Source organism: Gorilla gorilla, chromosome 14, assembly GCF_029281585.2.
Source record: "Gorilla gorilla gorilla isolate KB3781 chromosome 14, NHGRI_mGorGor1-v2.1_pri, whole genome shotgun sequence".
Classification (NCBI taxonomy): Eukaryota; Metazoa; Chordata; class Mammalia; order Primates; family Hominidae; genus Gorilla; species Gorilla gorilla.
In genome coordinates, this window is record NC_073238.2 from 38,341,912 (window position 1) to 38,367,458 (window position 25,547).

Below are 25,547 nucleotides of genomic sequence, written 5' to 3' on the forward strand. Positions count from 1 at the left end.
CATTTCTAAAAATCTCCTTGCTCATGGCTTCAATTTCCCCTGTTTTTTTTAAACATGAAAACATTTTATAATCTACATCTAATAATTTTACTATCTAAAGTCCTGGTGAGCCTGGGCCAGTATTTGTTTCTTTCTGCTCTCTTTTGTTTCCTCGTATGTGGTTTTTTTGTTGTTATAAGCTTATATTTACTCAAAACCTTTATTTTTAATTATCGAATTTATTTTTAATAGTTTTTGTTAGTGACGGGGTCTCACTGTGTTGTCCAAGCTGGACTTAAACTCCTGGGCTCAAGTGATCCTGTCACCTAGCCTCCCAAGTAGCTGGAACTTACAGGCATGTGCCAACACAGCCGGCCTCTGAAAATCTGTTCGTGGGAATACTTTAAAGTCTGGGGCAAAGATGCATCTTTTACAGAAATAATTTTTGTTTGCTTTTACCAGATGCCTCAGGACAGTACAAATTTGGATCTATTTAATATAAACATTTTAGCTTACATTTTTTAGACAAATAGTGTGAAATCAAGACCCAAATCCATGTTAGGGCTGGCTAATAGCCTCAGATTCTCAGGAGTAGGGTTGCCATAAAAAATACAGAATGTTCAGTTAAATTTGAATTTCAATTAAACAATAAAAAAATTTTGTATGTTATTTACATAAAATTCAAACAAACTGGGGACCCTGTATTTTTAAATATATATTAACATATAGACTGTTTTGTAGAGCATTTTTGGAATCACAGCAAATTTTTTAAATTTAGATTTTGATATTTTAATTTCAGGGGTACAAGTGCAGCTTTGTTAAAGACACACACTTGTGTCATGGGGGTTTGTTGTACAGATTATTTCATCACCCAGGTATTAAAGCCTGGTACCCATTAGTTAGTTTTTTGAGTCCTCTCCCTCCTCCCACCCTCCACCCTCCGATAGGCCCCAGTGTGTGTTGTTCCCCTCTAGGTGTCTATATGTTCTCATCATTTAGCTCTCACTTATAAGTGAGAACATGCGGTATTTGGTTATCTCTTCCTAAGTTAGTTTGCTAAGGATAATGGCCTCCAGCTCCATCCATGTTCATGCAAAGGACATGATCTAATTCTTTTTTATGGCTGCATAGTATTCCATGGGAATTCATAGCAAAATTGAGTGGAAAGTAGAGTTCTCATATATGCCCTACCTTCTCCTAACACACACACACACACACACACACACACACACACACACACACACACACACCCTCCCCTATCATCCACATCCCCCACAGCGTGGTGCATTTGTTAGAGCTGATGAACCAACACTGACACATCATTGTCACCCAGAGTCCCTAGTTGACATTAGGGTTCACACTTGGTGTTGTACATTCAGTGGTGTTAGACATAGGTGTAATGGCGTGTGTTCACCATTATAGTATCAGATGGAAGAGTTTCACTGCTCTATAAACTCCTGTACTTCATATTTTATTTGGTAAAACTGAAAACCCTACCCATAGGAGACTTTCATTAAGAGCCAAGACCAAGACAGGTCACTTTCCTGTCAATGGTTTCAGTAGGGTGCTTATGCTCTCCTTATTTGACACTTCTCCGAGGGCACAGCCTTGATGTGTCTTGTCTTTCTGTGGTGCTCTCTGGTTCTTCTTTTCCCTGATCTCCTGCCCACCCATGTTTCTGTTAATATTAAAGCCCCCGCCCCAGAGCCTAGAGCTTTAGATATCCCCAGCGCCCTAGAACTGGAAGATGCCCCAGGCTGGCTGAGTATTCAACAATCTCTTATTTCCCTGGATTTATCTTATGACTTCATTCCTGATTTCAGGGGAATCCTTTTATCTTGCTACTACAGCCATACATATTTAAGGGTTTTGTTCCTTTAAAAAAATATTGACTCTAATATTCTTAGGTGTTCTGTAGTGGGAGGATTTTTAGAATCTCTAGTCTACCATATTGCCAGCAATGGAAAAGGCCTTTATGTAGGTAATCTCATTTAATCCTCACAGCCCAATGAAATGGATACTATTTTTCTAATTTTACAGAGAACCCTGAGATTTTAAAAGGTTAAATAATTTGCTTAAATCCACAAAGTAACAACCAATCTTAGAATAATAATTGAATAACCATTCAATTCTAGCTCTTCTAGTCTCCAAAGCCTATGTTTTCACCCAGTTTACTGCATTTTCTTCCATTTCTCAATATCTTCTACCATTCAAAGTAGCAAATGGTTTTAAAGCGTATTTTAATTTATTTAGTTGTGGCTGATTTATTCATTGATTGATTGATACCATGCTTAGAACTGCTGCGGAGGGGAGGCCCTTTCGTGGATGGCATGGATGCCAGCATTGGGACTGGCCTGTAGGTTAGGCAGGACCTCAGTCTGTGGCAGTTTCTTAGGGCATTTAGCACAGACCAAGGTCTGGTCCTTAGCATAACTGGTTGGGAGACTCCCTCCCAAATCCATTTCTTTGGATTTGATCTGACTCTAGCACACCAATTCATGCTAGCACATCTCCTAAGCCAGACTTCCAATGTATTAGTTCACAATGAGAGAGAGTCCTTTTCGGTAACTTGTGTCCACTTTCCCAGATCTTTCCAGATACCAAGACAATGGGGAAAACACATCTATGACTAGACATATGCTTGGCAGGAATTACAAAGAGTTAAGTAACTTAAAGAAATTAAATGGCCTTTGAGCCATGAAAAATCTGGGGAAATGAACATCTTTAGTAACTGAGATTTCTACCACAGAATAGATCAAACAATGAACATACATTGAGCTTATGTCAGGCACTGTAGATGCAAAAATAGCTAAGACCTCATATGACCTGCCCTTGGGGAATTTATAATCTTGGACCTTCTCTCTCCCTTAAACAATCCTCAGTCAACACTAGAAAATTATCTTTCTTATATCTACATCCAGCATTCTGCAGTTAATTTCAGAGCAGTGGATATCTACTCTGGACACCCTCTGGATTTCCAAGATATTCTGTGTACCATATTTACAAGCTATCACATTAGGTGAGTTCCTTCTTTGGGTCAAGGTTTTCCTTCATTTTTGGATAATTCTTCACCCACAGTTGTCCTCTGTGTTCTAAGTTCTGACAATGATTCTTTTGCTTGGCCAAACTTTAGTCAAGCTTCTGAATCTTCTGCTATGCCCATCTTGCAAAAATTCAGTTTTTGCAAGAACCCTGGTAAGTCAGTTTAGTAAGAACACCCCATGCTTGGTGTCTGATTATCCTCCACCATCCCCCAGGTGACGTCTGATCACCTGGCTTCTCTTCAGCAAGAATTCTGGTAGGCTGGTTCAGCTACAACCCCACCTCACCCTGACATTCCCTCTTAGTGATTTTCTGTCCACTGACTCCCACCCTGCTCCTTGGCTATAAATTCCCACTTGCCCATGCTGTATTCAACATTGAGCCTGCTCTCTCTCCCCTATGGCAATACCACATTGCAGTGGTCCCCATACCCATTGCAATGGTCATGAATACATTCTTTCTCACTGTGATGTAACAAGTGTCATGGGAATATTTCTTCTTAAACAGTCCACATGGTATTATTCTTAACAACCACTCATATGGCATTAGGAGTAAATGGAATGTTGTTGGAATCTGTTCAGCTCTGTCTCTGCCAGAGATTTCATAAGGAGTCGTTACAAATATGTTGGGTTTCCTTTATACTTGTTCACAGGGCAACTGACTGCAAGGAAAGTTCCTTCCCTATCCTTTCTGCAGTAATGGAGAGTATAGAAGATTTTGGTTGAAAATAAGGCATTAGAGTTTCAGAAACATGGGAAAATCCAGGGCACGAGCAGAATAACTTCGAAATAACTTTATATTTGAGAGTTAAGTTTGCCCTAAAATGTGACTGAACTTTTAAATATGAGTAAACCTAAATGTGCTCACTACATTGGGGTGGCCCTACCCTAGTGGCTTGCCAGAGTCCAAGGTCCAGTTTTTATTCTTACAATTCAGTTTAGTTGAGTAAGTAGGTCTGAGACTTAATATTTGTTTTCTATTAATAGGTCACCAACACTGGGAATACTGGGGCATTTGATAAAGTCCTGGCCAGGGAGAATGACTCATCTATCTCACTCATTTTGGGTAGATTGGAAAGATTTGTGTAATACAATACTTTTCATGGAGACAATAAAAATTCAGATATTTTCTAGATACGTAAAGCATTAATTTAATTTTTTAAAAAGATCTGTCTCTCAGAGGCCTGCACTAAGTCCTTGGATGTTAGGTAGCAGGTGAAAGTCCCCAGACCTGCAAGGTTTGAGTATCATTTGAAAGCAAGACCACTCACCTAACCTCCACACTCTGTGTGAAGCCACCAAATTTGACAGAACTGCTCAAAACATAGAATTTCAAAAATCTAATAAAAATGAAACAAAAGCAGTCAAGTATAGAAGAAAAAAAGCATTCAAGTCAAGAGGCACGCAGAGGCTCCTCTGTATTTATTTCTGGTAGGGCTAGAGGGGCACATTGCATTTCCCTCTGTTCTAGATGGCCAGACCCTCGTGGCATCAGAGATGAACTCTCCTTTTCCATTAACGAGTATGTGAATGCTGGCTGTGCACAGAGGTTTCTCTGGTACCTTCCCCCACCCAGAATATTCTGCCAACCTCTTGGTTTCAGCTCGGACTGACCTGGAAGAAGACCTGGGGAGAACCCTGGCACACAGCAGCCATTCCAGGCCTCAGCTTCAAGGGGGCTCACGAAGGTTGTGGATCCTTGCCCAGCCTGCAGTGGGGACCTGGTGTGGCACTGAGTGGCTGTGAATGCTCAGTGTCCCCCATCTCATGCTAAGCACAGTGAAGTAGGGGGAGATTGCGTAGTGTGCTGATGGAGCAATCGCCTCCACCTGGCTGCGTGTCCCTCCGTCATGTGACAGGTGAGCCCTGCCATCCAGCCTGTGTGACTTCCTCAGGAAGTCAGTGCCAGGGGAAACGTGGGAAAGGGAAATCAGGAGACTGGAGCAACCTTTTGGCTATTAGAGCTTATTTGGCTTTTATCATGTATCAACAATCATCTTTTTACTAAACAGAAAAGAAGAAGGCAATAGTGTTTTTCTGTAGCAAGTCACTATTTATGGAAGAGGAGACCCTTTATCTGCATCGCAATTCTGAAGATTCCACTTTGTTCCAGTCATTGTTGTGGGCACACTTTTAACATTTGATTAAGAGCCATAAGGGTGGCTTCCTCCACCCACAGAAAAATTCCTCTAAGGAATCATGAGGCCGTCGACATTTAGCAGCTGTTTAAAAGACTGTTTAGACTGCTGGGATGATGATGGGGAATTCCTGGAATTATGGTCTTGGGCAAGAAGGGAACTCGAGTAGGAAAGTCAGCAATCTAAATTTCAAACCTCAGGGAACCTTCTTTGTATAACCTGATAATCTCCTTCGCTCAACACAGTGCTTGCTGAGTGAAGGAGTGTAATGGAAAAGAAAGTTAATAATCCCTTGTGCTCTGGATCAAAAATGAGGTAGGAAACCAAATTTTCCATCAAACTGGTTGGGTCCAATCACTTAATGCAAAATGCTTACTTCAGGGTCTGTAGCACTTGTTGATTAACGTACCTAACAGGTCTTAATAGAGAAAGTGATCAATTCAAGCAGTGTCTTCCCAAATTCTATATATATATAACAGATATTGCTGCATAACAAACCAGACAACGCTTAATAGTTTAAGGCAACCGTTTTATTATTCCCCGGAGTTCTGTGCGTGGACCAAGGTCACTTGGGCCCTAGTCTTGTGATGTCACTTGGACCACAGTCATTGGGAGGTTCACCAGGTGGAAGCCTCCATGACAGCTCAATCCCATAGCTGCCAGTGGGTACGGCACCTACACGTGGCTGCTTGTATGGCCTGGGATTTTCACAGCATAGCAGCAGGGGCTGAGAGGCAGAGTCCTAGGAGTGATTGTCCCCAAAGAGCAGAAGCAAAAGCTCTCATCAGTCTTCTAAGAGGCTGAGCTGACAATGGGCACAGCACCACTCTGCCATCATCTATGGCTTAAGCATTCACAGGGCCAGGCTAAATTCAGGCTGTCGGAAGATAAACTCCACCTCTCAATGGGGAGAGTTCAAAGCAACTGTGGCCATCTTTACCCCATCAGCTTTCTTGCCAAGAAATAAAGTTCTACATGACACATCAACTTTCATTTATTTAACATTTGTCTCAAAAGACATGAGTTAACTGGCAAATATCACATTCATAGTAAAAGTCTAAGAAATTAACATCCTATACTTATTGGGCATTGTTTACTTTCTATATGTTTTCGTTTTGTTTTTTGAGACAGTCTCACTCTTGTCGCCCAGGCTGGAATGCAGAGGTGCAATCTCAGCTCATTGCTACCTCCACCTCCCACATTCAGGCAATTCTCGTGCCTCAGCCTCCCGAGTAGCTGGGATTACAGGTGTGCACCAACACACCCAGCTGATTTTTATATTTTTAATAGAGACGGGTTTTGCCATGTGGGCCAGGCTGGTCTTGAACTTCCGGGGTTAAGTGATCTGCTGTCTCGGCCACCCGAAGTACTGGGATTACAGGTGTGAACCACTGTGCCTGGCCTATATGGTATTCTTAAACCCCTTGGTTGAGCTTTGGCCATGGAGACTTGGAACAGAATGTTAGGAGCTTTACAGGCCACAAGGGCAGGTTGGTTTTCTGGGTTCCTGGGCACACAGCCTAACTCAGAAAAAAATAAGAAACAAACATGAGAAAAACAAGCCAGAAAAACCTGATTCACAGGAGGCGTGTCATTGAGTTGTACTTAGTTTATATAAAACAATGGTTCTCTTCAAACTTTTAGTCTCAGGACCCCTTTATGTTCTCAAAAACTGAGGATCTGGCTGAGCGAGGTGGCTCACACCTGTTCTCCCAGCACTTTAGGAGGCCAAGGCGGGTGGATCACTTGAGGTCTGGCGTTTGAGACCAGCCTGGCTAACATGGCAAAAAACCATCTCTACTATAAATACGAAAATTAGCAGGGTGATCATGGCTCACGCCTGTAGTCCCAGCTACTCAGGAGGCTAAGGCTGGAGAATCGCTTGAGCCCGGAGGTTGAGGCCACACTGAGCCAAGATTACGCCACTGCACTCCATCCTGGGTGACAGAGTAAGACCCTGTCTCAAAAAAAAAAAAAAAAAGAAAGAAAAAAACCTGAGGATCCTATGCAGCTTTTGTTTCTGATGGACTAGTTCTACTAATATTTACAATACTAGAAATTAAAATTGAGAAGTTTCAAAAATACATATTCACTTTAAAAGCACAATAAAAATTCCATTACATAAATTCCATATTTTTATGAAAGTATCTATATTTTCCAAAGCCCCAAAGACAATGAGTAAGAACGACAGTGTTTTGGTGTTTTGCAAATCTCCCTGGCGTCAGGGTTAATAGAAGACAGCTGGGCTGTCCTTATCTGTTCTTGCATTTAGGCTGAATTTGTAACAATGTGTTGCCATGGCTGAAGTAGAGGAAGAATGTCTGGCCTCACAGAAGTATGGAAGTGTAAAAAGGAGGAGTATGTAAGCAGACTTTTTAGATAATAGCAAGTTAGCTTGAGTTTCTTGACAAGTGTGGTTTCTTACTGGTTAGGTGCACTGTAGAATCTGGAACAGATACCTGAACGTTCTTTAGGTGACTTTTAGGGACGTTTTAGCTCCTCTGCCACCTGGGGCCCACAGGGAGACAACCAGGGACGAGATCTCTCTGAGCCTTGAAGACATTTGCAGCCCAGCCCTCCCTGCTCCTTCCTGCTTGTCTAAAACTTCGCAATTCTGTGAGGTCATAGACAAATTGCATCTCTTTTGTGAAGGCTGCTCTCACCTTACTAAACAACAATTATCTCTTTCTTTTCTCAATTCAAATAACGTTATTGTCGGTACCACTCATTTGGCCCTTAGTAAATGCTGTCAATTTTTATTGATTGATTGATTGAGATGGCACAATCTTGGCTCACTGCAACCTCCACCTCCCGGGTTCAAGCGATTCTCCCACCTCAGCCTCCCGAGTAGCTGAGACTACAGGCGTGTACCACCATGCCCAGCTAACTTTTGTATTTTTAGTAGAGACGGGGTTTGACCATGTTGGCCAGGATGGTCTCAATCTTTTGACCTCCTGATCTGCCCACTTCAATCTCCCAAAGTGCTGGGATTACAGGCATGAGCCATCGTGCCTGGCCGATGCTGTCAATTTTAAATTAATTGGCAGATAACCACTTGCTAATTTTTAATTAAGCTAATTGAAAACAGGTTCTTCAATGAGAACACTTGGACACAGGAAGGGGAACATCACACATCGGGGCCTGTCATAGGGTGGGGGTAGGGGGAGGGATAGCATTAGGAGATATACCTAATGTAAATGACAAGTTAATGGGTGCAGCACACCAACATGGCACATGTATACATATGTAACAAACCTGCACGTTGTGCACATGTACCCTAGAACTTAAAGTATAATTAAAAAAAAATTTAAAAAAAGAAAAGAAAACAGGTTCTTGACTAATACTTTATTTATTTATTTATCTATTTGAGATAGAGCCTCGCTCTGTTGCCCAGGCTGGAGTGCAATGGCATGATCTCAGCTCACTGCAACGTCTGTCTTCTGGGTTCAAGCGATTCTCCTGCCTCAGCCTCCTGAGTAGCTGGGACTACAGGTGCACACCACCACACCTGGCTAATTTTTGTATTTTTAGTAGAGACAGAGTTTCACCATGTTGGCCACGGTGGTCTCAATCTCCTGACCTCGTGATCCACCTGCCTCAGCCTTCCAGGCTGAGATTACAGGCATGAGCCACCGTGCCCAGCCGGCTAACACTTTTAAAGTTTGTTTTTCCTACAGCAAGCAGAAAAATTGATCGGAGTTTCTTAATCTGGGGTTCGTGGATTAGCTTATTGGGGGCTCATGAACCCCCAGAACTTGTAAGTGAAATTGTGGATGTCTGTGTATATATATCATTCTTCAGAAATTTTACTCCTCCTTTCCCCCCAGTAAAAGGTTAGTAACAACTAGACTAGATTTTTTTTTTTTTGAAATGGAGTCTCGCTCTGTCACCCAGGCAGCATTGCAGTGGCACAATCTCGGCTCACTGCAAGCTCTACCTCCCGGGTTCACGCCATTCTCCTGCCTCAGCCTCCTGAGTAGCTGGGACTACAGGCGCCTGCCACCACGCCCAGCTAATTTTTTGTATTTTTTTAGTAGAGACGGGGTTTCACCGTGTTAGCCAGGATGGTCTCGATCTCCTGACCTCGTGATCCGCCTGCCTCGACCTCCGAAAATGCTGGGATTACAGGCGTGAGCCACTGCGCCCGGCCAACTAGGCTAGATTTTTAACAAATATATACTGTGGTCTTTTTTACAGTTTTTAAACCCAGTGTCTGCTATAATGGGATCAGAAAAGGCCACATCTATAAAAGCAAATCCTTCCTCGATTGTGCCAGTGGGCTTTAGTTCCCTCTGTTCTATGTTTACATTGGAGTCCCAACCATCTGGTTATTTTTGATATTCCAACATAGTCTGTGTTGGGAAGGGAGTTCTTGTTTCTGTTTCCTCCCATGCACGCAGTGGTTAGTACCAGGGAAGCAGGACAAATCACTGCAGCACTTCAGGAGGGAACCTCTCTTTGTGCTCAGAAGCAAGATAGCATCCAACTCAGGGTCAGCAGACGTCTTCGGTAAAGTGCAGAGAGTAAGGATTTTAGGCTCTGCAGGTCTTATGTTCTCTGTGGTGATGACTCAGCTCTGCCATTGCTGCGCGAATACAGCCACAAACAGGAAAGTGAGTTGGCCCCTCACATCCAAACAACTCTATTTACAGAAACAAGCAGGGGCTGCATTTGGCCCATGGGCTGGAGTTCTTGAACCTCTGATCTAATTCACAGCTCACTAGGACGCAGGAGTTATAGTTGTAATAAGGAAGCACAACATCAAAAAATTGGGTGGAATCCTGGGGACTCTTAGGACTTTGCATTCCACCAATCATAGGTAATTCTAGTCTTGGCTAAAAGGGAGCACACAAATCCAGAGAAACCTGCTCATCCCAGGCAATGGCCCAGACAGGCAGCCCCGTGACACAGGCAGGGAAATAGGGGCAGTTTTGTGGTCATTGCTCCAGTGCTCACATACCTTCTATCAGAGACGATTAAAAAAGTTATTGTTTACACCACCACAAACCAGAGTGCAGGCTTGTTAGAAAATCTGGATTGCTCCCTGATCTGCCTCTCTATAATTAGTGAACCTTTCTTCTCTGCTCTGTGCACACAATGAATAAAACGTTCATGGTGTATGATGTCACCACAGTGCTAGAAACACTGTCTTGATTGTTCCACTTTTAATTCTGCCTTTGCGCCTGGCTGTGGCTGCAGCTGCTGGTCATCCCTCTACCAGCTACTACTCAATTTACCAACCTGGTATTGACAGCTCTACCTTGCAGACTTTCGCGGCAGGAGGAAAGCCTGGTGGGAATGGACATGATAGGGAGAGCCTCAGTGGCCTCCTTCCTAAGAGAGCACAAATATAGTGGAAGCAGATTTGCAGCTTCTCACAAGTTTAATCTTTAGAATGTGCGGAATCAGAATTCTGCATCTGGCAAATCAGAATTTAAAAGTTGGCAAGCGCTTTGACTTATTTAGGTTTCTTTTATTATCAAGTTCATAGAAGGGCATTTTTCTTTCTCACTCTCAATAGGAATTCTTGGGCCTCGAGGGGTGGTTTCTTAGTTCTTGCTCTGGTTGTTCTTCCTTTTGTCTCTTGCTGTTCTGTGGACTGGAGGGGTCCATAGGTTGTGAGTTTCTTTTTCTGCCTTTTGTAAGGTTGCCATTTGTTCTCCCAATCCTGCATGTGACTGGGGTTGGGGGAATTCTGTAGTTGGCTTTGTGCATTGTTTTCTGTACCAGAACTTGGTTTAAGAACAGCTATCAATGCTGTCATAATGATACCACATTTGCTCCAGGAAAGCACACTTTTCAGTTACCTCTAGCACCGTCCCCACCAAAGACAGGCTGAGCTCTGATCTTCCCTTCTTGGGCCACTCACTCCTGTGTATGGTGAGGGCCTTTCTAACCGGTGGAGCCCAGGCTGCATGCAGCTGCTCTAGAAGCAAGGAAGACTGAAGCCGGGCAATGTTTGGCCAATCACAAGCACCGTTTGGTGAGGTGAGCGTATTCAGATGATCATTTTAAGTAGCAGTTCCTCTAAAACTTCCACTAAAGGCCATTCGGCAGAAATCCCCCAAACACAGACAGGCTTGAGATGCTGGGTGGCCAAACCAAATGGCGAGTGCCCTATGCCAGCAAAACCGGAGAGAGCGTTAAGTCAGGGTTCTGGCCTGGGGAGGAGGGAGATGACCTCCACTGAGTGCTCTCTATGCATCCAGCTCTGGACAAAGGCCCCGTGTGTCTCACAAACCTGGTTTTTCAAATCAGGAAATCAGTGGCTTGAGAAGTTTAAAGTCCTGAGGCCTCCCAGGTGGTACATGGCTCAACCAACAGCATCTGTCTATATGTTTTTAAGAGCATGACAAGTAGTCATTAGAGTATGGAGTGTAGAAATTCACAGCACCACCCTTGACAGGAAACCAGGTGTAACTACACTTTCGTGTTCTACAGACACACAGCTGGGGTTGGAGAGGAGGCTACCACCAGGACACTGTGGACATTGGAAGGCAAGGGTAAATAGAGTCTTGGGGTCCAGGGGAGACACAGGGGTCCAGGACACAAAGCCTGCCAAGCACCAATTTTGTAAAGTTCAGTTTTAATGAGGAGAAATGACTTGAGGAGAATCCAACTAGGCCTCTCCTGTGGATCCAAATTGTACCAATTGAAAAGGGGAAAAGGGTGGCTTCAAGGCACCCCAACTTTAGATTTTTTAGTAGTCTGAGGCTCTTCTCTTCAGCTTTTGCTGATTGTTTGCTGTCATTCCTTTATAAAACTCTTCGCAGTTTTTGAGTATACAGATTGTGGTTGGCCCAACACAAGCAGCTTTTGCTCAGGTTAGAGCACCACGAACTCAAATACTGCAGTTGCTGCCCACTGGGAAGCCCCTGGGGGAGACTCGGAGACTCAGGGGGAACGAACAATGAGGCCAGGTGCTGGTGGGTCACATGGTTACAGCTGCATGTGGACAAGCACAATTAAGGCAGTTTTACTGTGAAACAACAAATACAGCAAAATCACAATGCCTGCCTGTGCTCTTATCTGTAGGAACATTGTGGGATGGGGGTAGGATGTGGCTGAAATGGTGCAGCCCTATCCACTTAGCTTGATTCAACCCACAGTAGCTCAAAACCACACTGGAAAATGGGAGAAGCTTGTTTGTTAAATAAAAGGTGGTGACATGTTTTGAAGAATCTCCTGGCAATTTAATTGTTATATAAGTTATTTGGATTTTTAACAAAGGACGTTTCAACCTGAATTTTATAGATAAAGGGTTTTTGTTTCTCTCTCTCTCAAGCTCATTTTCCCTATTGACAAATTTTGACCCAGGTCAGAGTAGCATAATCTATGATGCCTGTGTCCAAATTAAATGACTCAGAATCAGAATCTCACATGTAAATAGAAATCTCACAGGGTGTGAAAGATATTGTCATATAATAGATAAAGCTAAACAAAATGTCAGTATCAGTTTTATCAAGTACCTTGTAGGTCAAAGGTTAAACGATGTTGGAAGCACAGATAAACATGCAGTTGTGTCAGGAACCATGGTGATGTTAAGAAAATGTTTTCATTCTTTTTCTTCTTAGTGGGAAAATATCTATCAGAAAGTAGAAAAGAAGGGAGGTGAGGGCTGGGCTGGGGAAAGGCAGTTGTCAGGATGAGTAGTGGATCAGGGCATCCCATTTATTCTCACTCAACCCAGGAGAAGGTCACACACAAGCCATGTCTAGAAGGAAGGTGGGAAAGCGTGAGACAGGTAAGGGGAGGCTGACCTCAGCCGAGCAAAGGTCAGAGAAGACTTGGCCACCAATGGAAGCTTTGCAAAGAGCAGGTGGAATCAGAGTGAGGCGTAACGGTCAATTGGAATGTATCTGACACACAGTCCTCACCTTTTCCTCATCCTGTTCGAAAAATGTTGCCTAAAGCCTGTTTAGAAAGTGTACCAGGGAATTCCTTGCTCTTGGTTTGTGTGGGGCACAGAGGCAGCCACGTGTGTCACATTTCAAGGCAGGTGGACCAACTCTAGGGGCAGCGCAAGCTCCCTTCAGGCACATTTGCTGAGAAAGCGCGGTGTCCTCTGTGTCACAGGAGCGTCGGCTATGACCACCTAGTGTGGGTTGTGAGGGAGAAAGCAGGGTCCAGAAGGTCGTTCTGTGTCTCTTTTCTTACTCCTAAATCTTAGGGAGATACTATTTGCCCTGAGGCTGATAGATAATCTCCATTGGTTTCAATGGAAATGTTCAACCCTAGCTGAATGGGAGACACAGGAAAAATTAACATAAAATGTAAAAGTTCAAGTTGGAAAGCCAATGATGCAGTTCTAGCCTTTGTGGAAAGATCCATAGACCGCTTTCTGAGATGTTGCGTGTTCACGGTGCTTCTGTTTCCAAAGCAAACCAGGCTGCTGTGTGAAGCCACTGGTGCCGATCCTCACGAGTCACTGAGATCAGAGACACAAGTGCATGTCCACCACCGTGCACTAACTCACATCTCAGAGACACAAGCGCACATCCACGCCCGTGCGTGAACTCACTTCTCAGAGCACTGGCTCATGGGCGGTCAGCTGGTGTATTCATCACCAGGGGGTAAACCTTACTGAACTAACTCAAAGGGGAGAGCTTCTCAAAATGCATTGTGCATGCATATAATTGGGAGAGCTTGATAAAGACAGAAATCCCTAAGTGTGAATCCCAGAGAGGCTGCTTCACTTGGTCAGCTGTGGAGCCCAAGAATCTGCATCTTACCAAGCTCTCCCAGTTCATTCTAACACATGTGGTCTGAGAATCGCATGTTGAGAAACACCAGGGGAAACGTGCATTTAAAAATAATTCCTCAGAAGCCTACTGTCTGTTTAGATTTACGGTTGATAGAATGATGCAAATGTATAAAAATACCTCCGTAAATATATCCTCAAGTGGCCTGGGTTGAGAATGAACTGTTTCGCAATGTGTGCCTTAGTGAATAATGCCAGTATTGGCTCAGTTGAGTGGAACACACACAAACTCATTAAATTTCAAGTGTTCGTTTCAGGTGTTGGCGAGGTCACGTCTCTCCTTCAGCTTAGGTCACATAGAGGAACATCAGCAGCGGGTGGCCTGGGCGTTCTCCGCACCGCCTCTCTGGCTTGGTGGTTTATCACTCCTCTCCCTTAGCTGCCTCGCCTTGGACATGCGTCTTGGCTATGACAAACATGCAAGGGATTGCGTGGCCAAGAGTAGTGGGTTGGAGCCTCGGAGTCCAGGTACTTATGTGGTGGATGCTACCCTTTTTTGTGGTCAAACACCACGTCCACTTCTCCCATCTCAGCAGCACTGGTCCCTGCAGCTTGATGGATTGGGAAATCATTTGTAGCAACCGTGGGGATACTCAGGAAAAGAACACTGAGAACATTGCACCTCCCAGGTTCTGGACCTTGATTGATATTACACACACACACACCCATGAACACACACCTCTGTGCACATGCATCTTGCACACCCAGAGTCTTGAGCTCACTGGTCATCTCCAGCTTAGAATTCACCATTGTCAGCTTGGAGAAAACAACATGCTTTTCTGGAGAATAAAGGCCTCAGTGAATCTGTCCCCAAATTGTATGTCTCTCGTAACTTTGAGGGAATTTTTTTTGTTGTTGACAGCCTTATGCCAAAGGGAAAGGATGAAATATTGGGCATGGCCTGCTCGTCGTGAAAGGTCACATTTTGCAGCATGTTTTCCTGATTCTGTGCTGATTCATCACACACTGAGATTTTCTATTAAATACCCTTCCTGACTCTATTGGAAATGACTGTAAGTGGAACAAATGAAGTCACCCTCAAAATAAGGACTGCCAGGAGAGTGGTAGGTGGCAACTTTAACTGCTTCCCAACCTTGGGAAGTGGGGTTAGTTTTTTTCCATTTTGATGGTGCTGCTTGGAGGTAAGATGATGGATTTACACTGGTGGAGCATTTTGCTTTTCACAGGGTGCTCTGAGCAGGAGGCAGTCAGGGAAAGTACTAATTCCGTTTCTTCCATGTTGAGAAGCTAAAGCCCGGAAGGTGGAGGGCTCCTGCCCTGGCTGGGGAGTGGCTGCCTGAGCCTGGCCCGGGGCTGCTCTGCTGCAAGCCACACCACAGTGATGGCCTGGTGGGCCTCTGCTGCCTTTGTTTGTTTGATTTAATTTGTTTTTCTTTCTTTCTTTTTTTTTTTTTTTTGAGACGTAGTCTTGCTCTCTTGCCAGGCTGGAGTGCAGCAGCTCTATCATGGCTCACTGCAAACTCCACCTCCTGGGTTCAAGCGATTCTCCTGCCTCAGCCTCCCAAGTAGCTGGGACTACAGGCACCTGCCACTGTGCCCAGCTAATTTTTGTATTTTTAGTAGAGACAGGGTTTCACCGTGTTGGCCAAGATGATCTCGATCTTTTGACCTCGTGATCCACCCACCTCGGCCTCCCAAAGTGTTGGGATTACAGGCATTAGCCACTGTTCCTGTCCTGTTTTTGATTTAATTTTCAGTTGACACATGATAATGTACGGGGTACAGTGTGATGTTTCAATACATGTTTACATTGTTTAATGATCGAATCAGGGTAATTAGCATATCCATCATCTCATACTTGCCATTTCTTTGTGATAAGAACATTCAAAATTCATTCTTCTAGCTATTTTGAAATATACAGTACATTATTGTTAACTATAGTCATTTGCAATGTGGATGAACCTAGAGGACATTATGTTAAGTGAAATAAGACAGGCACAGAAGGACAAATACTGCATGATCCCACTCATATGTGGAATCTGAAAATATCCATCTCCTGGAGACAGTAAATAGAACGGTGGTTTCCAGAGGAGGGGGAGGGGGTGGGGGTGGGGGTGGGGGTAGGCAGAGTGAAGAGAGGTTGGTCAGTGGGTACAAAGTTACAGTTAGATAGGAGAAATAAGTTGTGAGCCTTTTAAAATTCAAACCCTCCCTTTCTTCCTTTATTCTTTTGTGTTTCCCTTGAACTCCCTCTCTAAAAATAAAATCCAGGGCAGCTGAGTTTGTAAGATTTTCCTCTTACAATGACATTTTTGAAAATCACTGTATGTATAATTTATATCACTCATTGCCAATCCTTCTGACAAAGTTGTATGTTTCTGTGGCATTCTTGGAAATTTGTACCTGAAAGATTGTCTTCTTTGAATAACTGATCTATTTCCTTTTATCAGATAAGATTTATGTTCTTCTTGTCTTCCAGAAAGCTTAGAGCTAAATTTAATATTCGACCATGACCTTTGTATTATGTTTCTTCCCCTTCTATGAGGTTTTTAAAAGGTCTGCATTTTAGCCTTATTTTATACACACCTTTTAGTATGAGCCAAAGTTTTTGGAAACAGGCATTTTGCATAAACATTTTTTTCTCTCAGTTTAAATTGCTGCGACGTGAAAACATCAAATGCCCTAAACAAGCTGTAAGATTATTAAATTCAATTAGGTAGGTCACATAATACACATTTTTTAAATTGTTACAAACATTGTAGAGTAAATGTTGTTATGGAAGAAATTTAGTGTGTAAAATGACACTGTAAACAATACCAGGCTCATGACAAAGGGTCATGAAATAAAATCAGTCCTCAAGGGAAGTCGAGAAGTTCAACGGAAGAATGCTAAGGCTTCATTTTAGCTGTGAAGAATCGCCAAGCAAGTCCTATAAAATACATGGGAAAAGATCATGTTTGCCCTGCAGAGAGACACAGGCTAAGCCACAGGGTTGCTGGGATTTGTTCCAACTGCAGGCTCTCGGCCTACCGGGCTGCCTTCCTCACCTCCTCATGGTCAGGTAGCAGGTGTGTGGTCTCAGATGAACTGATTCCATTCTGAGCCTCATTTCCCTAATCTGGAGAATGGGATCATAGTACCCACCTCACTGGGCAATGTGGACAATTAAAGTGATTTGTGAGAAGGGATTAGCACAGTGTCTGGCACAATTTTTCTTCATATTTGAATTCTACTACCTTGTAAAAAATACAAAGCATTGCTTGTTCTGTTTCATAATAAATGCTGTGCAGAACCATGCGTTAGATTTTTTTTTAAGTTTTGCTGGAGTGTATCACATATGCAGAAAAGTGTCTAAGTCAAGTGTGTAGCCGCCTGGATTTTTACAGTGAACACTCATGTACTAGCATTTAGGTTAAGAAACAGCCTCAGAAACCCTCCTCCTGTCACCTCCTAGTCAATTTCCCATCCTAGGAAGTTACCCACTATCCTGACTTCTAACACCATAGATTTCTTTTGCCTTTTTTTTTTTTTAAGAGTCAGAGTGTCGCTCTGTCACCAGACTGGAGTGCGGCGGTGTGATTATAGCTCACTGACACCTCTGACTCCTGGGGTTCAAATGATCCTCCTATCTCAGCCTCCACAGTAGCTAGGACACACTGCCACAACCAGCTAATTTTTAAATTTATTGTAGGGATGGGGTCTTGCTATGTTGCCCAGGCTAGTGTCTTGCCTGTTTTTGTGCTTTACATAAATGGAGTCATATGGTGTGTACTCTTTTGTGTCTGGCCTCTTTCACTCAATATGTTTGCAAGATTCATCCATGATGTGTGGGTAGCAAGAGTTTGTTTTTAGTTCCTGTAGCTGTATAGATGTCCAATGTATAATACCGAAATTTATTAATTGTACTATTGATAGAAATTTGGGTTTCCTGCTTGAGGACTTTATGAATAAAGCTTATATGAACATTCTTGTACATCTTTGGTAAACATACACCCATTTCTATTGGATATATACCTAGAGATGTAATTGCTTTGAAGGTATGCATATTGATCAGTGTAATCACCAGATCCTTCTTGCCCACTGCAGAGATAAAATCAGTTCACTGAGACAGCGGTATTGCAGTAGAGAACAAGTTTAATAAACAGGGCTAGCCAAGCAGAACAGGAGTTTATTACTTTATTACTCAAATCAGCCTCTCTCAGAACTCAGAGGCTAGTCTAGGTAGGGGTTTCATGGCTAATTTGGTGAACAGCAGGCTAGGGAATGAGTGCTGCTGATTGGCTGGGGAGGAAATCGTAGGGGTGTGGAAAATGGTCCTGGTGCACTGAGTCCACCTCAAGGCAGGGTCCACAGGACTAGTTGAGTCATGAGTCACGGGTCAGGTGCAGTCATTCATTTGGCAGAATGCAGAAGTCTGAAAAACATCTCAGAATAACAATCTTAGGCAATATAAAAGTAGTGTTATCTATGGGAACAATTGGAAAAGTCACCAATCCTGTGACCTCTGGCCACGTCTCCTAAGAGGCAAGGAATTATAGAAAAGCAAGCCAGAGAACAGTGGCTGGTTATCATTTAAGCCTACATGTTAGTAGAATTCAGACCTCTCCCCAAATCCTAATCTTGTGGCCCTGCATTCATTTTACAAAGGCAGTTTCGGTCCCTGAGCAAGGAGGGAGTTAGTTTCAGGAAGGGACTGTTACCGTCTTTGTTTTAAAGTTAACAAAGGCAATTAGCTTGTGAGAATAGAAGCAAGATGGAATTAGTTAGGTTAAATTTCTCTTACTGTTACAAATTTTGCAAAGGCAGTTTCATCAGCTTTAGTAAATCCTATTAGTTTTCAAAAGTGGCTGTGCCAGTTTATACTCCCAATACAGTGTGGGAGTTCTTCTTTATCATTATCAATCCTTAGTATTTTATCTCTTTTTCATGTTGGCTTTTTCACTTGTATTAGCAAGGGCTCTCCAGAGAAACGGAACCAATAGAATCTGTATAGATATATGGAAAGAGACTTATGATGAGGGACTCACCCATGTGATCATGGAGGCTGAGAAGCACAGGATCTGCTGTCTATAACCTGGAGATGTGGGAGAGCTGGTGTAGTTCCTGTCTAAACCCAAAGGCCTGAGAAACAGGGAAGCCAGTGGTATACAGGTCCTGGTCCAAGCCCAAAGGCCCAAGAACCAGGTGCGTCAATGTCTGACGTCCCAGGGTAGGAGACAGATGTCCTTTTTGCCAAGGTCACTCTCCCTGATGCCTTTCTGTTCTATTCCTACCCTCAAAGGATTGGCCAACGCCTCCCACATTAGGGAGAGTGAGTCTTTACTCAGCCAGGTGATTCAAATGCTAATCTCTCCCAGAAATACCCTCAACACACCCCAGAAATAATATTTTACCTGCCACCTGGGCATCACTCAGCCCAGTCAAGTGGACACATAAAATTCACTATCACACATTATGGTGTAGTGTTGTCTCACCATGCTTTTAATTTGCATTTCCCAGATGACTGTTGCATTTTTAGCATTAGGTCATATTGTTTAGAAAATAAGATACAATATAATATACAAAGCAACATGTAACTAAACATATAAAGCAAAAGCTAATAAAAATATATAAACAGAACTTGGTAAAGCACAAATATAATGAATGATTTTAAATATTTTCATTTAATAATTTAGTAGATCTAGTAAACTGTAAGTAATTAAGGATGAAGAGGATCTTACATTCATAATTTCGTGTAATAATACATATAACATTTACATCCTACAAATATAGAATATATAACTTTCCCTTTTTTTTCTCCTTTGTACTTTATAAAATTTCTAAAATTCAGTTAGGTTCTTGTTGATGAAAACATTTCAAATAGTTCAGGAAAGTAGAGATTTTAGAGTCATCAGTCTCTGATCAAAATAAAAAAAAAGATAAATAAATTGTATAAAGACCCAAGCTGAACTGTTTAATACCAGAGTGCACTCTCATAAAGTGTCCCTAAAGCAAAGGAGAAGTCAAGGCTGAAATTCCAAGTTAAAGAAATAGTAATTCAAACTAGAAGACCTCGTAGCAAATCTATCGCATCCAGGAAAAGTTGTATTTAGAGGAAATAGCTTCAGATAACTTCTTTATTATAGAAGAAAATTAAAACTACAAGTTAGAATTCATGTTAGGAAACTCAAAGAAAAAATGACAAAACAAAGCAAAAGGACCTATGAAAAGGAAATTAATTGGGATAGGAACTGATATTAATGAAGTAGACACAGGGGCTACCAAATGGTTACTTAAATTCAGGATTAGGGTTAAAAAGATAAGAAATGTCTAAAGTCTTCTAACCCTGGACATGATGAGGAGCCTAGAACAAGTGTATTGATTCTCCAGTTGTTTTGTCTCCTTTGCTGTAAAATATGAACAACAGCAGCAGTAACAACAGCAATACAGTTGTGCCCAGCATGACAACATTTTAGTCACTGATGCCTCGCATACAGGACAGCAGCCCCACGACATTATAATACCACATTTCTATGCCTTTTCTACGTTTGGGTGTGTTTAGATGCACGAATACTTACCATTGTGTTACAGCTGCCTACAGTACTCAGTACGGTAACGTGTGCAGGTTTGTTGCCTGGGAGCAATAGGCTACAACGTGCAGCCTCGCTGTGTGGTGGGCTATGTTATCTAGGTTTGTGTGAGTACACTCCGTGTTGTTCACACAGCAACAACATCGCCTACATTTCTCAGAAGGTAGCCCCATTAGTAAGTAATGCATGACTACACCTAAGAAGGTGTTGGTGGTCACAGTAAAGTTTAAAATGTAACATGCTGTAATGCAACTTAAACAGTACATGCAATATCTAGGAGGCCTGTATAGGGAGTCTGTAATATACATGCAATGATACCAACCTCAGGCTACTAAAAACACGAAACTGATGGGCTGTGAAGGGAGTGGATGATCTGTTTGTCAACAAGGCATGTGCACCACATGTGTAAATATCCTGAAGAAAGTACCTCAAGTGTCTGTCATGCAGCCAACAGACAGTATCTGCAGGGCCCTTTACAAACCAGGAAGAGGGAAATCGGATTCTTTCCATTTGCAGACATTTTCAGACTCGTTCTTTCTTTCTTTTTTGAGACAGAGTCTTGCTCTGTCGCCCAGGCTGGAGTGCAGTAGCACAATCTCAGCTCACTGCAACCTCTGCCTCCCCGGTTCAAGCAATTCTCCTGCCTCAGCCTCTCAAGTAGCTGGGATTACAGGTGCCCACCACCACGCCCAGCTAATTTTTGTATTTTTAGTAGAGATAGGGTTTCGCTGTGCGGCCAGGCTGGTCTCGAACTCCTGACCTCGTGATCCACCCACCTTGGCCTCCCAAAGTGCTGGGATTACAAGTGTGAGCCACCGTGCCAGGCCTTTCAGACTCTTTCTGAACCATCTGGGGAAGTCACAGTATTGATAATGGCCATGAATTTATGAGAAACTGTTAAGTATAATAGATATTAAAAAATAGAAAGTTGATTTTTAGTTGGTAACAAAAGACTAAAATCTTTAATGCACTCTAGTTCCTTGAAATCTGATAATGCTGACGAGTCAGTTTCCGGAGCCAAATTTCCCCACTTGACTCATCCTCACAAGAAATCAAAGATCCTTGTTATAAGAGGAGAGCATCAAAACAAAACAAAAACAGCACGGATGGGCTGCCTCATGTTGTATAGGATTCGAGACCCAGGAGCCATAGCTTAGGGGCCACTGTCCCTGGTCAGGCACACAGACAGGGAAGGAGAGGGACCCAGCTGGCGTCTGGCTGGAGCAGCACCCAGGACACAGCATGGCAGCTGGCCAGGTCTCAGCCCTGGACAAGAATCCACAAGAGGCGAAGGCATTTTCTGTGCTGTGCCTCAGCCAGAAGTTCCAATGCAGGGATGTGGAGGCATTTTCTAAAACTTGCCTTTGCCTTGCTCCAAGTACAGGCACCATGCGTAATGCTGACGAGCATGGTCTGTGACTCCCGCGCTGGCAGGACTTTATGGCCAAGGTGCCTCGTGCCACCCACCACGTGTGGTAGTGGCAGTCATTTGTGTAACACTCAGACACCCAAGTAAAGGGGCAAGCATCCTAAACCGGTGCAGCTTTACTGTCCTGGGAGGCCTTACCCACTTCTCAAAAGAATGTGCTATTTGCTAACTTCAGTACTAAAATATCTGAGTTGTGTTACCTGAGGGTTTTCCAGCTGTTTTTGCAGGTGAGCGTACTGTGAGCTAAGCAGGCTCTAGACCAATATCTGCCATCCCCCAGCTGGGTGGCTGTGGGAGCACCTCTTTCCTTCTCCGGATTTCCCCCACCTTTTATGATTGTCACTGAGCACATGAACTCCAAGTGAGCACTGCTGGGGCTAGCCTCCTGAAGTTTTTGGAGACCCTAGTTCCCCTCCCCAGTCTCCATGCAGCACATACCTTGTTGCAGTGGCCACCTGACCTTCCAAGAGGACATGAACAGCAGGAAGTGATTTCCAATCACGTTGGACATGCTGTGCCTGCAGCCGGCAGGACTTCCTGGTCCTGGCATTTCAGGTGAATGACCCTTGTCTGGGGTTGAAGATGAAGCTTCCCCAGGTCCCCTTAAGGACTGCCTGGCATCCTTCCCTATCTCCTTTCAGCCACACCAGGTACAGCCTGCCAGGCTCTCGCCTCCAGTTTCACATGTCCTTGCACCTGCCTGGGCGATGGCACTTGGAACACACTCATGCACACCCCACCCTTAGGGGAGGAGGTTATGCCCAGTGGGTGGTCCATAGAAGGAAGCCAGGGAGTAAATGCTTCCTCCGTCTCCCTGCTGGTCTAGTAGAGTGGAGCCAGTAGAGTGCTCCCTGTTTGGGGATGGAGGGCTCTGGTCCTCCCACCTCATCTGTGCACCTTGCCAGTCCTTTGGCTTCCTCTGCGTGCACTGAAGCCCTACCAGCTGGTGAGGCGTCCCTGTGTTTGGACGCAGGGTTTGGCTTCTTACACCAGCATCCTGTGCTGTGTCCGGGCTCCTCGGGTCTCTGTGCTTAACGCAATTCCAAATGGAAGAAAGGGAGGAGGAAGCACGGTTCTCAAGAATCGCAGGCCTCAGGGGCACAATTTGAGCTCTAAGTCTTTATTTCTTGGTTATCATTAAGAATCAGTTGCATATTAGAATTCTGAATAGGCCTGGTGCAGTGGCTCAGGATTATAATCCCAGCAATTTGAGAGGCTGAGGCCAGAGGATTGCTTGAGGCCAGGAGTTTGAGGTCAGGCTGAGCAGCGTAACGAGATCCCATCTCTACAAACAACAACAACAACAACAACAACAAACTATTATTAAAAAAATAAAAATAAATTTTAGAAAATTCAAAATGACCAACACTTTCATTCAGGGTTCTAACTACTGATAAAAAGAAATATATGTATTTTTTTTCTTTTAAACCCATGATGTGAGACGTTAATGTTCTGGGCAGTTGTGAGGAATCTCCACCCCAGCACCTCTCCTCACCCTCCCGTTTCCAAATGAAAGCCGGGCTGTGGATACTGGCCTGGTGACAAGAGAACATGGAAAATGGAAAGGATGTGAGTTTAAGGACTCTTTGGACACAGTAGAGTGTGTCTAAATTTCTCAATAAAAGGCATATTTTATAAACAATATAAATATTCAACATCCTGGCCTTGGACCCACGACTGCGTTCCTGTGGCGGGAGGCAGCCAGCAGCTCAGGGGCCCGTGCAGCACTTCCCCCTGCCTCCAGGGGATTCTCCCCGCCCACCCCCGCCCCCCTCCCCGCCCCCCCCCGGCCACCCCTCCCCCGCCGCTGTGCCCCCGCACCCCCCCCGCCACCCCCCGCCCACCCCCCCGCCACTGTGCCCCCGCATCCCCCCGCCACTGTGCCCTGCCCACCGCATTATTTATACGACGTGTCTCATGCTTTCTGTGGAAAATTGTTTCACTTAGCTTCCTGCAGGGATATTTTGGGACTGGGAACCTTGGCTTTTGATTTTTCCTTTCTCTACCTTGCATAACAGCTCTAATTCTCAATTCTCTTGGATTTTCTCTTCTCTCCTGCTGCTCTTTGGGCTGAAAACTAGGAATTCTCTTTTATTGTTTTGTTTCAATTTTCTGAGACCTATCCGTACCTAGAGCACAAACTTGTTTTTCTCCGTGATATTCTTGTTTTAGATATAAAGCATCAAGTATCTGAGCAGCAAGAACATTTTTGTTTACTTGCATTTTATAATCGTGGAATTCAGGAAAGGTCTTGCAGGAGGTAAGTTAGCATAGAGTTTCAGAGCTAGGATTCTGCCTCAGTGCTGTGATCCACAAAGGAATGTGTAATAGAATTCGGAAAATCACTGCATTTGATGCAAATACCTAGTGAACTCTAGGCCGCTAAAACTTCTCAACCACTCATTCCATGGCTGATTCACGTGGAGTTCCTGCATAACAAAATTCGGGTAGAAATGATCTACGAGAAGTAAGTACCAACACCTCCTATTGGAGATGTGAAATTGAGCAAGCCGTTCTTACCTGGGATCTCAGCTTTCTTACCTGGCTAGAAGTGGGGAGGTTGAATGCGCTTGGTATCTAAGCACCCCTATAGACTTCCGTGGCCACCTGGGCCCACGGTGGGAGTATTTTTCTCTATGGCCACTAGATGTCTCAGGAGCACCCACTTTGGGGCTGAGCTGTCTTAAGACACCTGGGGCTCCATCCTGTCGTCCTTGGAATCTGCTGACGTGAGGAAGGCAATGTTTGGGTTTCACTTCTGTATGATTTTGGGGCTGCTGTCTCAGCCACTGAGACTCAGACAAGAATTTTAAGACACCAAAACAACCCCTTAGTTTTCTTGATGGCTGTTTGAAACCAACAGAACCATTCACATTTTCAGGAATGGATTCTTGTTAATGCCATGAAGTAGGAATTCACAAGGGATTTTCCAAACATCAGTGAACTCACAAAGGAAGTGTTATTATGGGGTATCTATGTGCTTGAGGCATAGAGAGTCTGTAAAAATGAGAGAGCCACAGCTGCCTCTGTGTCGTTGGCGTGACGGAGGCTCCTGGACAGCTCTGCCCTGCGGGGACACTCTGAAGAACAGGCACCCTGTGCTCAGGGCCACCGTGAACCATGGAGAGGGCAGCATGGAGGAGGAGGTGAAGAAGCCCACAAAGAGGGGTCAGGTCAAGGACACCGTGAGAGATCCCTCGTCTGCCACTTCCAAGGCCAGAAGCCCGGAGTTCCCATCACACCCCACAGCAACTATGCAGTGTGAGACCACTGGTTCATTTAGCCAGGAAAAGGGGAGAAATCTTTCAGGGTGGATTTAAAGAGAACTGCAAATCCGTCTGCAGCCATCTTAGATAGATGAATGTGAAGTTTAACAAAACTAGCTCTGTCCAAGTATCCAAGTGGGAGATTTCCAGGAAGCCATCACTAAGGCTACTACTGGCAGTGGCAGTAGTGGCATTAGAAATAGCAGCATGCCCAGAGATAACTTTCCAATTTAGTGTTAGGGGAAATTGTATGACACTGCAAGGACCATATTGTAAGCTTAGCTGTCTAATGTGCAAACCAGATACGCATTTTTAGTTTAAATTAACTTTGACATGTAGAAGCAATTCATAGTTACCCCCAAAACACAAACTCTAAGAACTTTTAAAATGCATTTAATAGAAC

General features: G+C 43.8%; 1 protein-coding gene and 1 long non-coding RNA gene across 3 annotated transcripts in view; one reads left to right on the forward strand and one right to left on the reverse strand.

Moving 5' to 3' along the window:
* SPATA13 (spermatogenesis associated 13) overlaps window positions 1-25,547 on the forward strand; it is a 328,681-nt gene that overhangs the window by 48,963 nt on the left and 254,171 nt on the right. The window lies entirely within an intron of this gene.
* LOC129526172 (uncharacterized) lies at window positions 18,003-24,516 on the reverse strand. Of its 2 annotated transcripts, none has more exons than XR_008670787.2 (3): window positions 24,420-24,516; window positions 22,317-23,163; window positions 18,003-18,294 (listed from the first exon to the last, which is right to left on the reverse strand). It is a non-coding gene; the product is annotated as an uncharacterized lncRNA (long non-coding RNA). The 2 variants fall into 2 exon arrangements; XR_010130503.1 differs by lacking the exon at window positions 24,420-24,516 and adding an exon at window positions 23,772-23,861.